General features: G+C 32.0%; 1 protein-coding gene across 1 annotated transcript in view; it reads right to left on the bottom strand.

Moving 5' to 3' along the window:
• LOC108917966 overlaps positions 1 to 13,022 on the bottom strand; it is a 74,869-nt gene that overhangs the window by 47,502 nt on the left and 14,345 nt on the right. The window lies entirely within an intron of this gene.

Below are 13,022 nucleotides of genomic sequence, written 5' to 3'. Positions count from 1 at the left end.
TGATATCCACAACCGATGGTGATACTGAATACTCATTAATTAGATATGCAATTATACAAAACATTTTGCTTACGAAATATGGGGTTTTGTGTTTGTACAATAGAAGAATTTTCAAGATTATTTGAACTGAATCTAAGTATAGTCCTGTAGCCAGGGGGTCCCAATTGCCTCCTTTATTTAGATGGAGTTACCCAAGTGTTTTTTGTGTATTTTGTGCTGCAGAACACGAATTTTTTGGGTAGAACTGGCGGCGCACTTTTCTGAATGTTCAATCGCTATTTATTTATAGTTTATAGCTTCAAATAACAGTGGAAAAAACAAATTTTCACACTGCAATTACTCATAATTTGTAGTATTTAACGTCGTCAGCAGAATTATTATTATCATTCAATCAAAAGTTATTAACGATTGAAAATCGCAAAATTCGCATTTTTCGAGTTTTTAACGGCGTTTATCTCGAAAACTATGGTTTAACAAAAAAATTGCAAGAGACATTTTCTTCTTAAAATGGGTCAAAGAACTAGAAAATACATTTTATTTTGCCAAAAACTAAGTTCGCAGTATTTTGTTAATAAAAAACTTATCGACATCCGGGCAAACTTCTACCCAAAAAATTCGTGTTCTGCAGCTCAAAATACACAAAAAACACTTGGTTAACTCCATCTAAATGAAGGAGACAATTGGGACCCCTCTGGCTACAGGACTAGTATTAGTAATATCAAAATTAGAATAAAAAGAATATGTAGGTATTAGGTAAATACGTATTTAATAAATTACATTTTTTACACAGCCCCACAAAAAAAGGTGGAATATCCGAAAGACAAAACCCTGGTATCTATATGTTTTTGGGGTCGCTGAATCCGAATTAGCTCTGGTTGAATATACCGGTTTAAGTAACCTAAAATGCTAAACTGTTGAAAAGGTATGTAACTCCTCAGATTATTTTAAGAAGACAGATTCATATGCCTCAAAAACGTTCCGTCCTTGAAATATGAGTTTGCAAAAGATTCTTTTAGAGTTGATTTTTTGTGCTGGAATGTTTATCACATATAGGTATGCCTTGTTTTAGAAAACTTTAAACTAACTTTCAAACGAAAAAACTTATTTTGTTTAGCACAGAAGAAACTTTCCAAAAGATTTTTCTAAAAATGTAGTACATAACACATTTGTAGTGCAATCAAATTTTCACTTTTGAGTCAGTTTGTACGTATGGTACAAATGAAAGGAACAAAATCATTATTTCTTAAATTTGTGACTTTGGATAAATCAGGTCAGTTTTCATTTTTAGAAGTGTGTTCTGCGAGATATTTGTTTTACGTATGACGTTATTTGCTGGACAGTGATGAACTCGTCGATGTTTTTTATTAAATACAAATGTGGGTCATTCAATCATATCAATAAGTTTAGGTTAGAATTACAATTTTGTACATTGCCAAAAAATTCTGCCAAAAAGTTACATAACAAATATAGGTATTTTTAACAACCCAAGATTTTTAAATTGACGAGACTCAGTTGTAATATAGTGAGAAAGATAAGCAGTAAACTCTTCTCGAATTTTGTCTACAACTTCTAGAGTTATTTGTACCAATTCCATCCGAATGCGTTCTTTTAATGCATCTACATTTTATGGTCTATTTTGGTATACTTTACTTCTCAAGTATCCCCATAAGAAGAAATCTAGAGGAGGTAAATCTGCAGATCTAGGTGGCCGTTTAATTGATCCTCTTCGCCCTGTCCACCTATACGGAAAAATGTTGTCTAATTAGTTTCAGCATAGTGTTATAAAGCGCACGAGGATGACATTAGAGACTACAGTTATCGATGTAATGGTGGAAAGCGCTAATAGCACTTCAATAATTTTTTTCGCGGAAACTATAAAGATTTTACAATTTTTTTTACGATATTGACTCCATTTTTCATCCCAAATCCTTTTGGATAAGTTGTGACTCACCCTGTATATTTAACACAGTATATACTTAATACTTTGCCGCAAGAAAGTTTTTGGATCAGATCACCTATAAAAATAATCATTAATTAACTATTTATAGATATATTTAGTTTAGCTTTTGACAGGGTGTTCCTATATTAAACGATCAAAAAATATATTTATATTATACTCGTATACTTTTTGTTTACTGGGTATTATTGCTTAAAAAAAATCGATGGGAGAATATCTATGAAGTGTTCTCAAAAACCATGTCATAGTTTTTCTCTAACGTAGAGCATGATATTAACTATAAACGATCTGTTGAGAAATATTTATAAATCATCTGAAAATATGTAATCCAATATATTTATTTCTTCTCTTTATACCTATATTTTTGACCATTTTGTAGATATTGATTCTTGTTATTATATAAGTGTAAGTTACATTTGAACTGGGTTATGCGTGTCGAAGGTTCATAGGAAATAATGCGTTTGTTGCTTGCCGATCAAAGTATCCTAGAGTGTAACATGCCAAACGCACCGACCTTGTTCTTGATGGATAGTTATTTTCAAATATGAGGTGTTTCCGATATATCAAAGTCAAGAAACTTTGTAAGTTAGCGTTTAAAACCGTTAAGAAATAGGTATCAGGAAATTCTTAATTTGATAGTACACAATAATAAAGTAGTAGTGGGAAGCCATTTTGTAATACTTTGTGTAATTAGAACGGCATATTTGATGAAATTTAAAAAAGAATGTCATGATAGGCTCACCTTCTTCTTATTTGTATGACTTATAAATCTTTTCCAAACCACACAATGTTGAACATATTCTTATCACAGTATATTATTTCTTTTTACAGTATGCAACAGGATGTAATGACAACCTTTACTAGTACGTTGGGGAAGAAATCACAACTGAATTTGTATATGGGAGTTTATCCATAGTTTCATTTAAATTATTATCGACTTCCGGTTATAAAGCAACTTCTTTATTTTTGCAGGTTCAGAATTTGACGAAAAAAAATTACCTTACCTTGTCTCCGTTTCTGAGATATTTACCGTCTTCTAAAAATTCTTATAGCTGCAAGAGTTTACAATAGCTTTTTTTGTGTTAACTTTTGACACGGTCGAGATCATAAGATACTCTACGGTTTGTAATTAGCACTATGTACAAAAACATATATCAAATGTTTAATTTTTCTGCCTACATTTCATAAATTTCAATTCTTTTTTCGATGTTATATGAAATTTAACACATAATCACTGTGAGAGATTATTGTAACGGTAACACTAATACAGTTTTTAGATGTTTACGATTTTCCTTGGTTTATAGGAAATGTTCGAAAACAATCACTATCTACCTTCGAATGCAAAACAGTTACCTAACAGTTGCTGAATGTTTTTCCTTTTAATATAAATTATTTGATATTTTTTTCATTTTGTTCATTTTATCTCTCAGGAGCCCTCCTTGGAGTCAAACAAATTTTTGTGGATTGTGCAATTATCTCTTTATAAGGAAAAAATATTTTAAAAATGTTATTTATTTATAATACAATGGGTTATTATAACTCATCGTTTATAGTACAGTATTTTTTTCTTAATAAGACATTTAAAGATCTGATTAGAAAATTTAATTCCGGAAAAGCATAAATATGCACTATATTAAACTTGCAGGTAATAAGCTCCATGCCTTATACAGGGTATCCCAGAATAACGTATGTAACGGAAGACCACAGATTCATGGACTCAAAATAGGCAGATTTAGGCTAATTCATCTATATCCGAAATCGCTTCATTTGGCCGCTAGATGGCCTCAAAGTTTGTGAAAATTTTTTGAATTTTGTAAATAACTCGAATACGTATTATTCGATTGCGATTATTTTTGGGGTGTGGACTTTTGCTTTCAATCTATACATTTTGTATAGATATACCGAGTTTTTTAAAACTTACAACTCCTACAAAATTGATGTATGGTGATAATACCCGTTCATAACTTTTTCCTCTTTCGGGCAATAATTACAACAATTTTTTATTTGATAGATAATACCATTTGAATGTTTTTTGGGCCTCTTGTAGAATTTTGATTAAATGAGCGGTTTGGGTACAAAAAAATATTTTTCAAATGTCTACATTATCTTGCCACCCATATTACAATACTTAACAGTGCTAGTAGGCACTGATTTTGTAGGTTGACTGTAATTTCAGTTTGATCTTTAAGTCATTGTACGTGCCAATTCTTAATGAGTGTTTACTGCGATAAGATATACCACATGTTACTTCGACATGCCCAATTTTAGTGAGATGATTAGTAAAAACAATCAAATACAATAAAAAATGCTGGAATTAAAAGTAACAAAGTTGATGTTATTAAATTTAGTACAACTTATTATAAAAACTGTTCAAAATAACCACCGTTGTTTCTACAACAAAGGTTAATTCGACGAAGAATGTTAAAGGAAACCCTTTGCAGTTTTTGAGGGAAATTTTTTAAAACATTTATGGCAATTTGGATATGTCCCCCACAACTCTTCTTCAGTGTAAGGTGTGGAAGCATACACTCACACTGTTGTTTTCAAAGTACCCCAAAGATAATAGTCCCAACATGTCAAGTCTGGTGAACGAACAGGCTAGTTAACAGGAACTTTATCCCCTCTACTGATCCATCGACGAGGGAATCTTTGATTCAGATACTGCCGGACATTGACAGTGAAATGTGGTGGAACTCCATCATGCATAAACCACATGTTACCTCTGAGCAATAACGGCACACCTAATTCTAAACAAAATTCGCCATTCAATCTATTGGGTAGAATAACAGGGTCAATAATAATGCTATCAATGCGTTGTATTTGATTGTTTTTTCAAATTTTTTGAATAAAATTCACGTTGTAAATAATTCTAATTCGTCGTATGTGTGTGTATCCATATCGAAAAATGAAGTAACAGGTGGTATATCTCATCGTCGTAAACACTCACTAAGAATTGTCAGGTACAATGAGTTAAAGATCAAACTGAAACTACAGTCAACCTACAAAATCAGTACCTACTAACACTTTGTTAACTATTATAATATGGTTAACACGATAATGTAGATATTTAAAAAATATTTTTTTGTACCCAAACCGTTCATTTAATCAAAATTCTACAAGAGACCCAAAAACTTCCAAATCGTATTACCTATCAGATAAAGAATAGTTGTCATTATTGCCCGAAAGAGGAAAAAGTTATGAACGGATATTATCACCATACATCAATTTTGTAGGAGTTGCAGGTTTTAAAAAACACTCCGTATAACACCAAAATGTCTAGAATAATACGTATTCGAGTTATTTACAAAATTCAAAAAATGTTCACGAACTTTGAGGTCATCTAGGGGTCAAACGAAGCTATTTGAGAAATAGGTGAATCTGACTATTTTGAGTCCACGAATCTGTGGTCATCATTTGTACACGTTATTCTGGTACACCCTAAATGTAAAGAATGCATCCATTTAATCAGAAATTCTCTAGGCAGACGAAATCTGAAGAAAAACGCTTCATGCGTCTTTTTGTAATTTAAAAGAATAAAAATTTTTTCGAAAATTTGAACATCTCTTATCTTGAAAATAAAACGTTTCTGGACACATGGTTATATGAACTTTTCTAATTTATAGTTTAGACAAATATTTTATTTACAGCTCGCATGCAATGCATTGTTTATAAAATTTTCTATTTTAGGATTTCACGTCGTCTTAAAAAAATTTCTTAAATTACTGATATAGCTATTGCTATTTTTTTTTTACTACTTTACTTTACTTGTTACTAAAATTTAAATAAAAAAGTTTTCTGAGTTTAAGATTGATAAAATTTAATTTTTGGTACCTATAGGTATTGTTTTTAAATTTATAAATTGCAGTAGATAGAACTTGTGAAAATATACAAATCCTCGCAGACTCCTGCGGCTGTCTAAACTTTTCCGAAAAAGGTGAGTTTAGCTTTAGGGTATGTTACTTATTTGTGTCATAATATATCTGTATCTCTATTCCTTTCTTTCTTCTATGTTTTTACAATCATAGATGTTGTTTTACATTATTCTTAGCAACCAATGGAAATTTTAAGAAACAATGGAAAATGTATAAAATGCCGCGCTAATATGAAAATGAGAGCTTTTGAAAGTGAAATTTTGTTATTCTGAAAAACCAAAATTGTCAGTATTTGTACACTGACGTATAAAATAAATAAAGAAAATTTTGTACAAATTGTCCTCAGAAGCGGGATTTTGGAGACTATTGGCTTGAGAAGATAGTGAATGCTAGTGAGTACAAGATCTAAAATAGGAGAAATAGAAGAGCTGATGAAACATCTTATGAAAATGATGAGGGTAATGAAGACATGACATGATGAATTAAGATGTGATATAAAGATAGCACAGAAGGTTATGAATGCGCTAAGATTTGATAACAAGACATGGCAGAATAAATTAATACTAGATATATGAAAGACGAACATAAAAGTGACGTGAGAAATCTATTAGAGGCTATGAAAGGTGGTATGATCAAACAATTAGATTAACAAACCAGTCTAAAATAGATGGAAACATGGAATTCGACCAAATTGGATAGGAATATGGACAAATTAACGTTAAAAGGTTACTGGGCAATATAGGAACCAGACCCTAGAAAACTCGTTATTGAAGAAGCACTGGGAAAGTCTATAGGTCTGTTCCAACAGGAGTCAGGAATTGGTTCCGAACTGTTCGAAATGTGCATCCAACGAATTCTTGCGATATATTCATTGAAGACACATTTAGAACTTAGCTGGCCAAACATTTCAAACGGTTCGGAACCAATTCATGACTCTTGTTGCAACAGACCTTATATGGTAAAGAAGTACAAAAGCAGATACTTAGTATTTCCAAGGATATAATCAATGAAGAGAAGTGCATTCGGATAAAAACCGGAATTTAGAATCAGTTGTCTTCCAGAGAGTGTGCCAGTTGATGGATATTAAAGAGACCATCTTCTACAATTTGCGGAACCTAGTCTTCGGTAAAGAATTGAGGTTACCCTTCAACATTGGTCACCCAGAAGATCGAGCTAACCGAAAAAGTATCTATTCTTCTTGTTAAAAAGAAACCGATTCCATTCATGAAAAAGTCCGGCAGTAAATAAAGTTTGAAAGAGTTTATCTGGAATTACGATACGATCTCAAGGCCAACACCAAGTGGTTCCACGTAGGAGATTTAATATGATGTAGATTTGTCCTAATATATGGTGTTTCCAGAACATGTTCTATTTCTTTCATATAGAAGCTTAAATATTATTCTACACAATTCTTAGAAACCTACGGAAATTTCGAGAAATAATAAAAAATATGCCATATTTAGAAAGGCTAAAAGCGGGAGTAATTTTTTAAAATCAAACGCTTTAAACTAAAAGTTATGAATTTGACCTTTCAAAAACTTTTTTAGGTGATTCAAAATAATATTCAAATCAATATAAGCTGTTTAAGACAAATATATTCTGCATAAAAAATATCTTTAAAACACATTTCAATCAGTATATTTCCTAATTACTAGATTGGTAGAGGAGGACCCATTGCTTAGTCGGCTCATTCCCCGACCTGAATCCCTTGGATTACTTTTTTGGGACTACCTCAAAACAATGGTATACCTATCGTATTTCAGTTCTCAATGTAGAAATATGCTGTACTAATGTACTTCGACAGCGCATTGTATAGGATCTCGCGACCATACACAATACGGCTGGAATTATCAATGCGGAGACGCTGCGAAGCAGGCATTGCAAGGACAGCATTTTGAACATTTCTTGTGATGTGTAGTGGTTTGAAATCTCTCAAAAATATTAGGTATTGAATTTATTGTTACACATTTAGCAATCAATAGAAAATGGTCAGTAAATTTTACGAATACTTTACAAGAATACTGTATTGCTACAAATTGTTTGTACATTATAAAAAACATTTAAAATTATTTGAAAAACCAGCGGCGTACGATTCTTTTCAAAACCACTCCCCCAATAACTACGCCATTGGAGTATATTTTGGAATAAGTTATCCATGAAAAAACAGTCCCTACTAAAAAAATGTCATCCCCCAAATTTTTACATTCTGTTGCGATGTTGCCAGATAAATTAGTTCCGTAAATAACTGAAAAAAGAATAAAATCTAATTAATTCGCTTTTTTGGTTGAGAATGGTCAGTGGGCGTTTCCCACCTAAATTCCAAGGGTTGACAACCCTATTACTACGCGCTAATGCGAAAAGGAGAGCTTTTGAAGGTTAAGAGCAATTATTTTGTTATCGTGAAACGTCAAACTTTTGTATCAAAATTGTACTAAACAAAGAAATTTTGGTACAATACCTATCGTTAAACTACCGTTACAATTCTACAAATTTATATTCCCTTTCCTCGTACAAATCCACTCCATAATATATTTTTTTGCAAGAAAAATACGCCCTTTAGAATGTTGGTTTAATTTTGATCCACTGTGTTCAAACATGTTTTATTCTTTACTGTTTGTATTAGAATGTTTCTAAATCATTAGAGAATAGGAATACTGGTCTGTGTTGTTCAGTTTAGATACTTATCGGCAGGGTAAAACCGAGGTGAGATACATACAAGAAGAATTAAAATATAAATCAAATGGTGTCAAGATAGTGACAGAACGTTTATTTATGTAAAGCTGTTTTACATAGCACGCTGTAAGGTGTTCGTTAAAATAAAGTCATCAAAGTGCACTTTGTCGGTAACTTTATTAAGCTATATATTTTTCGTTAAAGTACATTCCAGTGACCCTTTGTCTATAAAAAATAAAATGACATAAATAACCTTATTGTTATAGGAACATGTGGCCAAATACAGGGCAACCCTTACCCTGCGTTGTTTACCGTTCAGTTTATTTATCCGTGAAAGTGTTTCTTGTAGTTGTACTAAATTTAGTTCTCGTGTTACAGCTTTGAGTTTCTAACAATTGTTTGAATGCTTGATGGTGACAGATATATGGGGAAAGTTATGTAAGCTCTTTTCAAAATATTGTAATAAATTTCACGAGTCATTTGGGAATCCTAATGTGGAACTGGGGAGATCTTTGGTAAGGGATGTAATATGTGTGTTAAGTTGGTTCCAGTAATATTAATGAATGTTTACAATTTAAATTTGTTCATTTTTGTTAAGAATAGAAATTGAAACTATTCTTCGGTTGACAAGGTACAAAAATATACAGCGTTGGGCAAATGCGTCGGAACACCTGTGTACACGGTGAACAATAAGTTTGTTTAAAAAATACCTTTAACAAAAGTTTTAGTAGTATTTTTATTCTTTTCAATGATGTACTTTAATTTACAACATCTACTTGAGATTTATTTTTATCTATTTCTATCTTCTATCTATATCTATTTTTAGAGATTTAGGCGTTGTCGGTAGTTTTTTAAATGGATAGCTCTGTTTATTTTGACATTTTTAGAAAGCAGATTTTCACCGATTACAATGACATAGGGTTTGGTGGGTCTGCGACTGATTGTTTTTTAAATGTTGAGTAAAACAATAAAATAAATAATTGACTGTTTACATTTTTTGTCACGGCTACCTGAAAAATTAATCGGGTTTGCTATCGTTTTTGCAAATTATGTTTGAAAGAAAAAAAATCATCTATTCCTATCAGCTACAGTCAATAATGATGGACAGTTATTACTTATTAAGTTAGCTGTTCAAAGTTAAGGGTGAAGTAAGTGAACGTGAAACAATTTCGTTGTTGATGATGGTTGGCTTTTACAAGAATTAAATGAGGATGACCCTGATAGAAGGATGTAATTCTGTGAGGAAATGATGAACAACATTGACAATAATGGAAACTTTGTCAATAGTATAGTTTTCTCAGATGAATCAACATTCTGCTTGAATGGTTTTGTAAATCGGCACAACCGTCATTACTGGCGTGATCAAAATCCACATTGAATATAAGAAAATTATACATTCAATATTCTCAGCAATTAAATGTATGGATAGGCATAATCAGAAAACATATCATGGGCCCATTCTTTCTTAAAGAAAGTTTGAACTCTTATTTACAACTTTTACGCGAGCAAATTGTTCCAGCATTGATTCGTTTATTTCCAAATTAAGCAAATCCTGAACTACTCTCAAATGATATTTGGTACCAACAAGATGGAGCTCCGTCTCGTTCTGGAGTCGACGTGCGTCGGTACCTAAATAATGTATTTCCACAGAGATGGAGAGGGGAAGAAGATATATTGAATGGCCACCGCGTTCACCAGATTTAAGTCCGTTAGGCTATTTCCTTTGGGCAATTTAAACTCTGTTGTCTACAAGACCAAACCTCAGTCGTTAGAATAGTTGGAAGATCTAATTAGGATGGCCGTTCAAGAAATATCACAGCTTGCCATTCAAAATTCCTTAAGAGCCTTAGTTGAACGATTAGGATATTTAGGCTGCCGAAGATCACCAGTTTGAACATTATATTATGAATCTTTTTTTAACATTCACAATAAATCGCACACCCACCAAACCCTATATCATTGTAAACGGTGAACATCTGTCTCTGAAAATAAAAATCCATTTAAAAAAACTGCCGAAAACGTCGTATCTCTAAAAATAAAGTAGATGCTGGAAATTAAAATACGTCATTGAAAAAATAAAGAATAAAAATATTACAAAAACTTGTTAAAGATATTTTTTAATCCAACTTATGATTCACCCTGTACACAAGTGTTCCGACACATTTGCTCAATCCTGTATATGTATGTAGATGTCCATACACAAAATTTACAACTATTTAATTCCTAATATTCATCAATTTTTACGACTGCAAGGTCAAATTAATTACTTTAAAGACACGTAAAACTATATTCGTGTGTTGTAGAGAAAAATTTAAAAATGTGGAAAAACATAGGCAGCTTTGTGAAACAGCATTACGCAAGATAGTGGGAAAGGGCACAAATCCGCGAATTTTATATCCTAAATATTAGGTAGATATTTGTAGAATATTGGTGCATATGACACGACATACCTAGGTTTTGGAGTTTTAAATATTTTCCCAAAACACACGAGCCACTCGATAATTTTTTAGGATTGAATCCTTTCAAAGACAGTTTCACATAAAAGTTGTAGGATATTAAGAAACCAATATGCTGGTGACCTTGAACTTGATCTTGACCTTAAGTTTGAAGGTTAAACCAAGACCATCTTGAAACTATCAAATGAAATACCATATTTTTTTGTCAGCAATAAAAAGGGCGCCAATTTTACGTCTGAATATGGGGTGACAAAATTTTTCCTGTATGTTCTTGCAGGTTAAACTCATTTTTCTCTGAACAACTCGACAAAATTGTTTCAAAGAAAATTGTAGGAATTTAAATGATAAATTAGATGATTACCTTAAACTTGACCTTCACCACAAGTTACAAAGTCAAATTAAGTTTATTAAGGTAATATTAATATCAAATGGAATACGCTATATTTTATAATAACATCTGATACGGCGTTAAATTTTGTGTCGGAATCTAGGATCAATTCAGGATGTTTTTGCAGGTCATTTGAAAGTCAAACCTTTTTTTCACTAAAACAATGGTTTATATCCAGAAGTAGAATTTAATAGATATATAGAAATAACTCATTGTTAGGTTAATAATTAAAATTTTATGATGTAGCTATTGTGAAGATTGATATCTAATAAAGGGGCCATCATCTAATCTGTCATTCCAAAAAAAAATAATTTCAAACATTTTTGCTGAGTCTTCAAGAGAAAAAGATTTGACCTCGAAATGACCTGCAGGGAAAAATCTTCTCACCCATATTCGAACGTAAAATTTGGCACTGTATTGATAGCTGGTATAACGAATAGAGTGGTTTGACCTTGAAACTTGAGGCCAAGGCTAAATCCAAGGCCACCAGTGTATTGGTTTCTTTATATCCTACAACTTTTATCTAATTTTTTTTTATAGGACTCAATAATAATAGTAAACGTATAAAATAAATTTTATAGAAATATTAAATATTTCCACTGTTCATGAAGAGAGATTTATTTCAATAGCTTAAGTATAAGGATATTTGAATAATGTTTTATTTTAATAATTTTGCAGATTTATTTTTTATCACAAATGAATTCAGTTTTTATGCCAGATATAGACAGTAAGTTGAACCAATTATTTTACTTAGGGACGTAGATATTTACCAGTGTGAAAGTAGCAGCCAGAGATAGCTGCCAGTTGAGCCGACTACACCCGAACGAAACCATGGATATACAAAATCAACTGGAGCGCTTAAAACGCTTTCTATGGCATAGATATTCTTCTCAAGCCTAAATGGTATTAGATAAAGACTAATCAATTAAAAGATATAGATATAGTACTCTATAGCTGATATCCTGCACATAAGTAAAGGACTCAACCTGCCTTTAATATAAGCGAGTGCAAACCTAATACAAACGAAATAAAAAATTATTCATTTTTTAAAGAATAGCTTCTAGTGCTTAAAGGGCATTATATTGGGAACAAAGAATCAAAGGTCAATGAATAGAACACCTCTATCGATGTTCTGAATCAAAAATAATTACACGCACAGAAACAGCAAGGGTGCAAACTGCCCTTTTTACATAAATATTATTCATGGTTCAAATAACCTCTTCTAGGACTTAAACGGCAATAGATCGGGAATAAGGAGTTTAAGATTATTGTAAAAAACACCTCCGCCGATGTCCAGATGCAAAAATAACTCCTCGCAAAGAAAAAACATGGGTGCAAACTGCCCTTGTTCGTAATACAAAAATTATTCATGGTTCAAATAATCCCTTCTAGGACCTAAACGGCATTAGATCGGGATTAAGGAGTTAAAGAATATTGTAAAGAACACCTCTGCCGATGTTCTGATGCAAAAATATTTACTCGCAAAGAAGTAACAGGGGTGCAAACTGCTCTTGTTCGGAGTAAATAAATTATTCATGGTTCAAATAATCTCTTCTAGGACCAAAACGGCATTCGATCGGGTTTAAGGAGTTAAAGAATATTGTAGAGAACACCCCTACCGATGTTCTGATACAAAAATATTTACTCGCAAAGAAGCAACAGGGGTGCAAACTGCC

The sequence above is a fragment of the Anoplophora glabripennis genome, unplaced genomic scaffold, assembly GCF_000390285.2.
Source record: "Anoplophora glabripennis isolate ALB-LARVAE unplaced genomic scaffold, Agla_2.0 scaffold60, whole genome shotgun sequence".
Taxonomy (NCBI): Eukaryota; Metazoa; Arthropoda; class Insecta; order Coleoptera; family Cerambycidae; genus Anoplophora; species Anoplophora glabripennis.
Note: the sequence above shows the minus strand (reverse complement) of the source record. Positions and strands in the feature narration are given on the sequence as shown.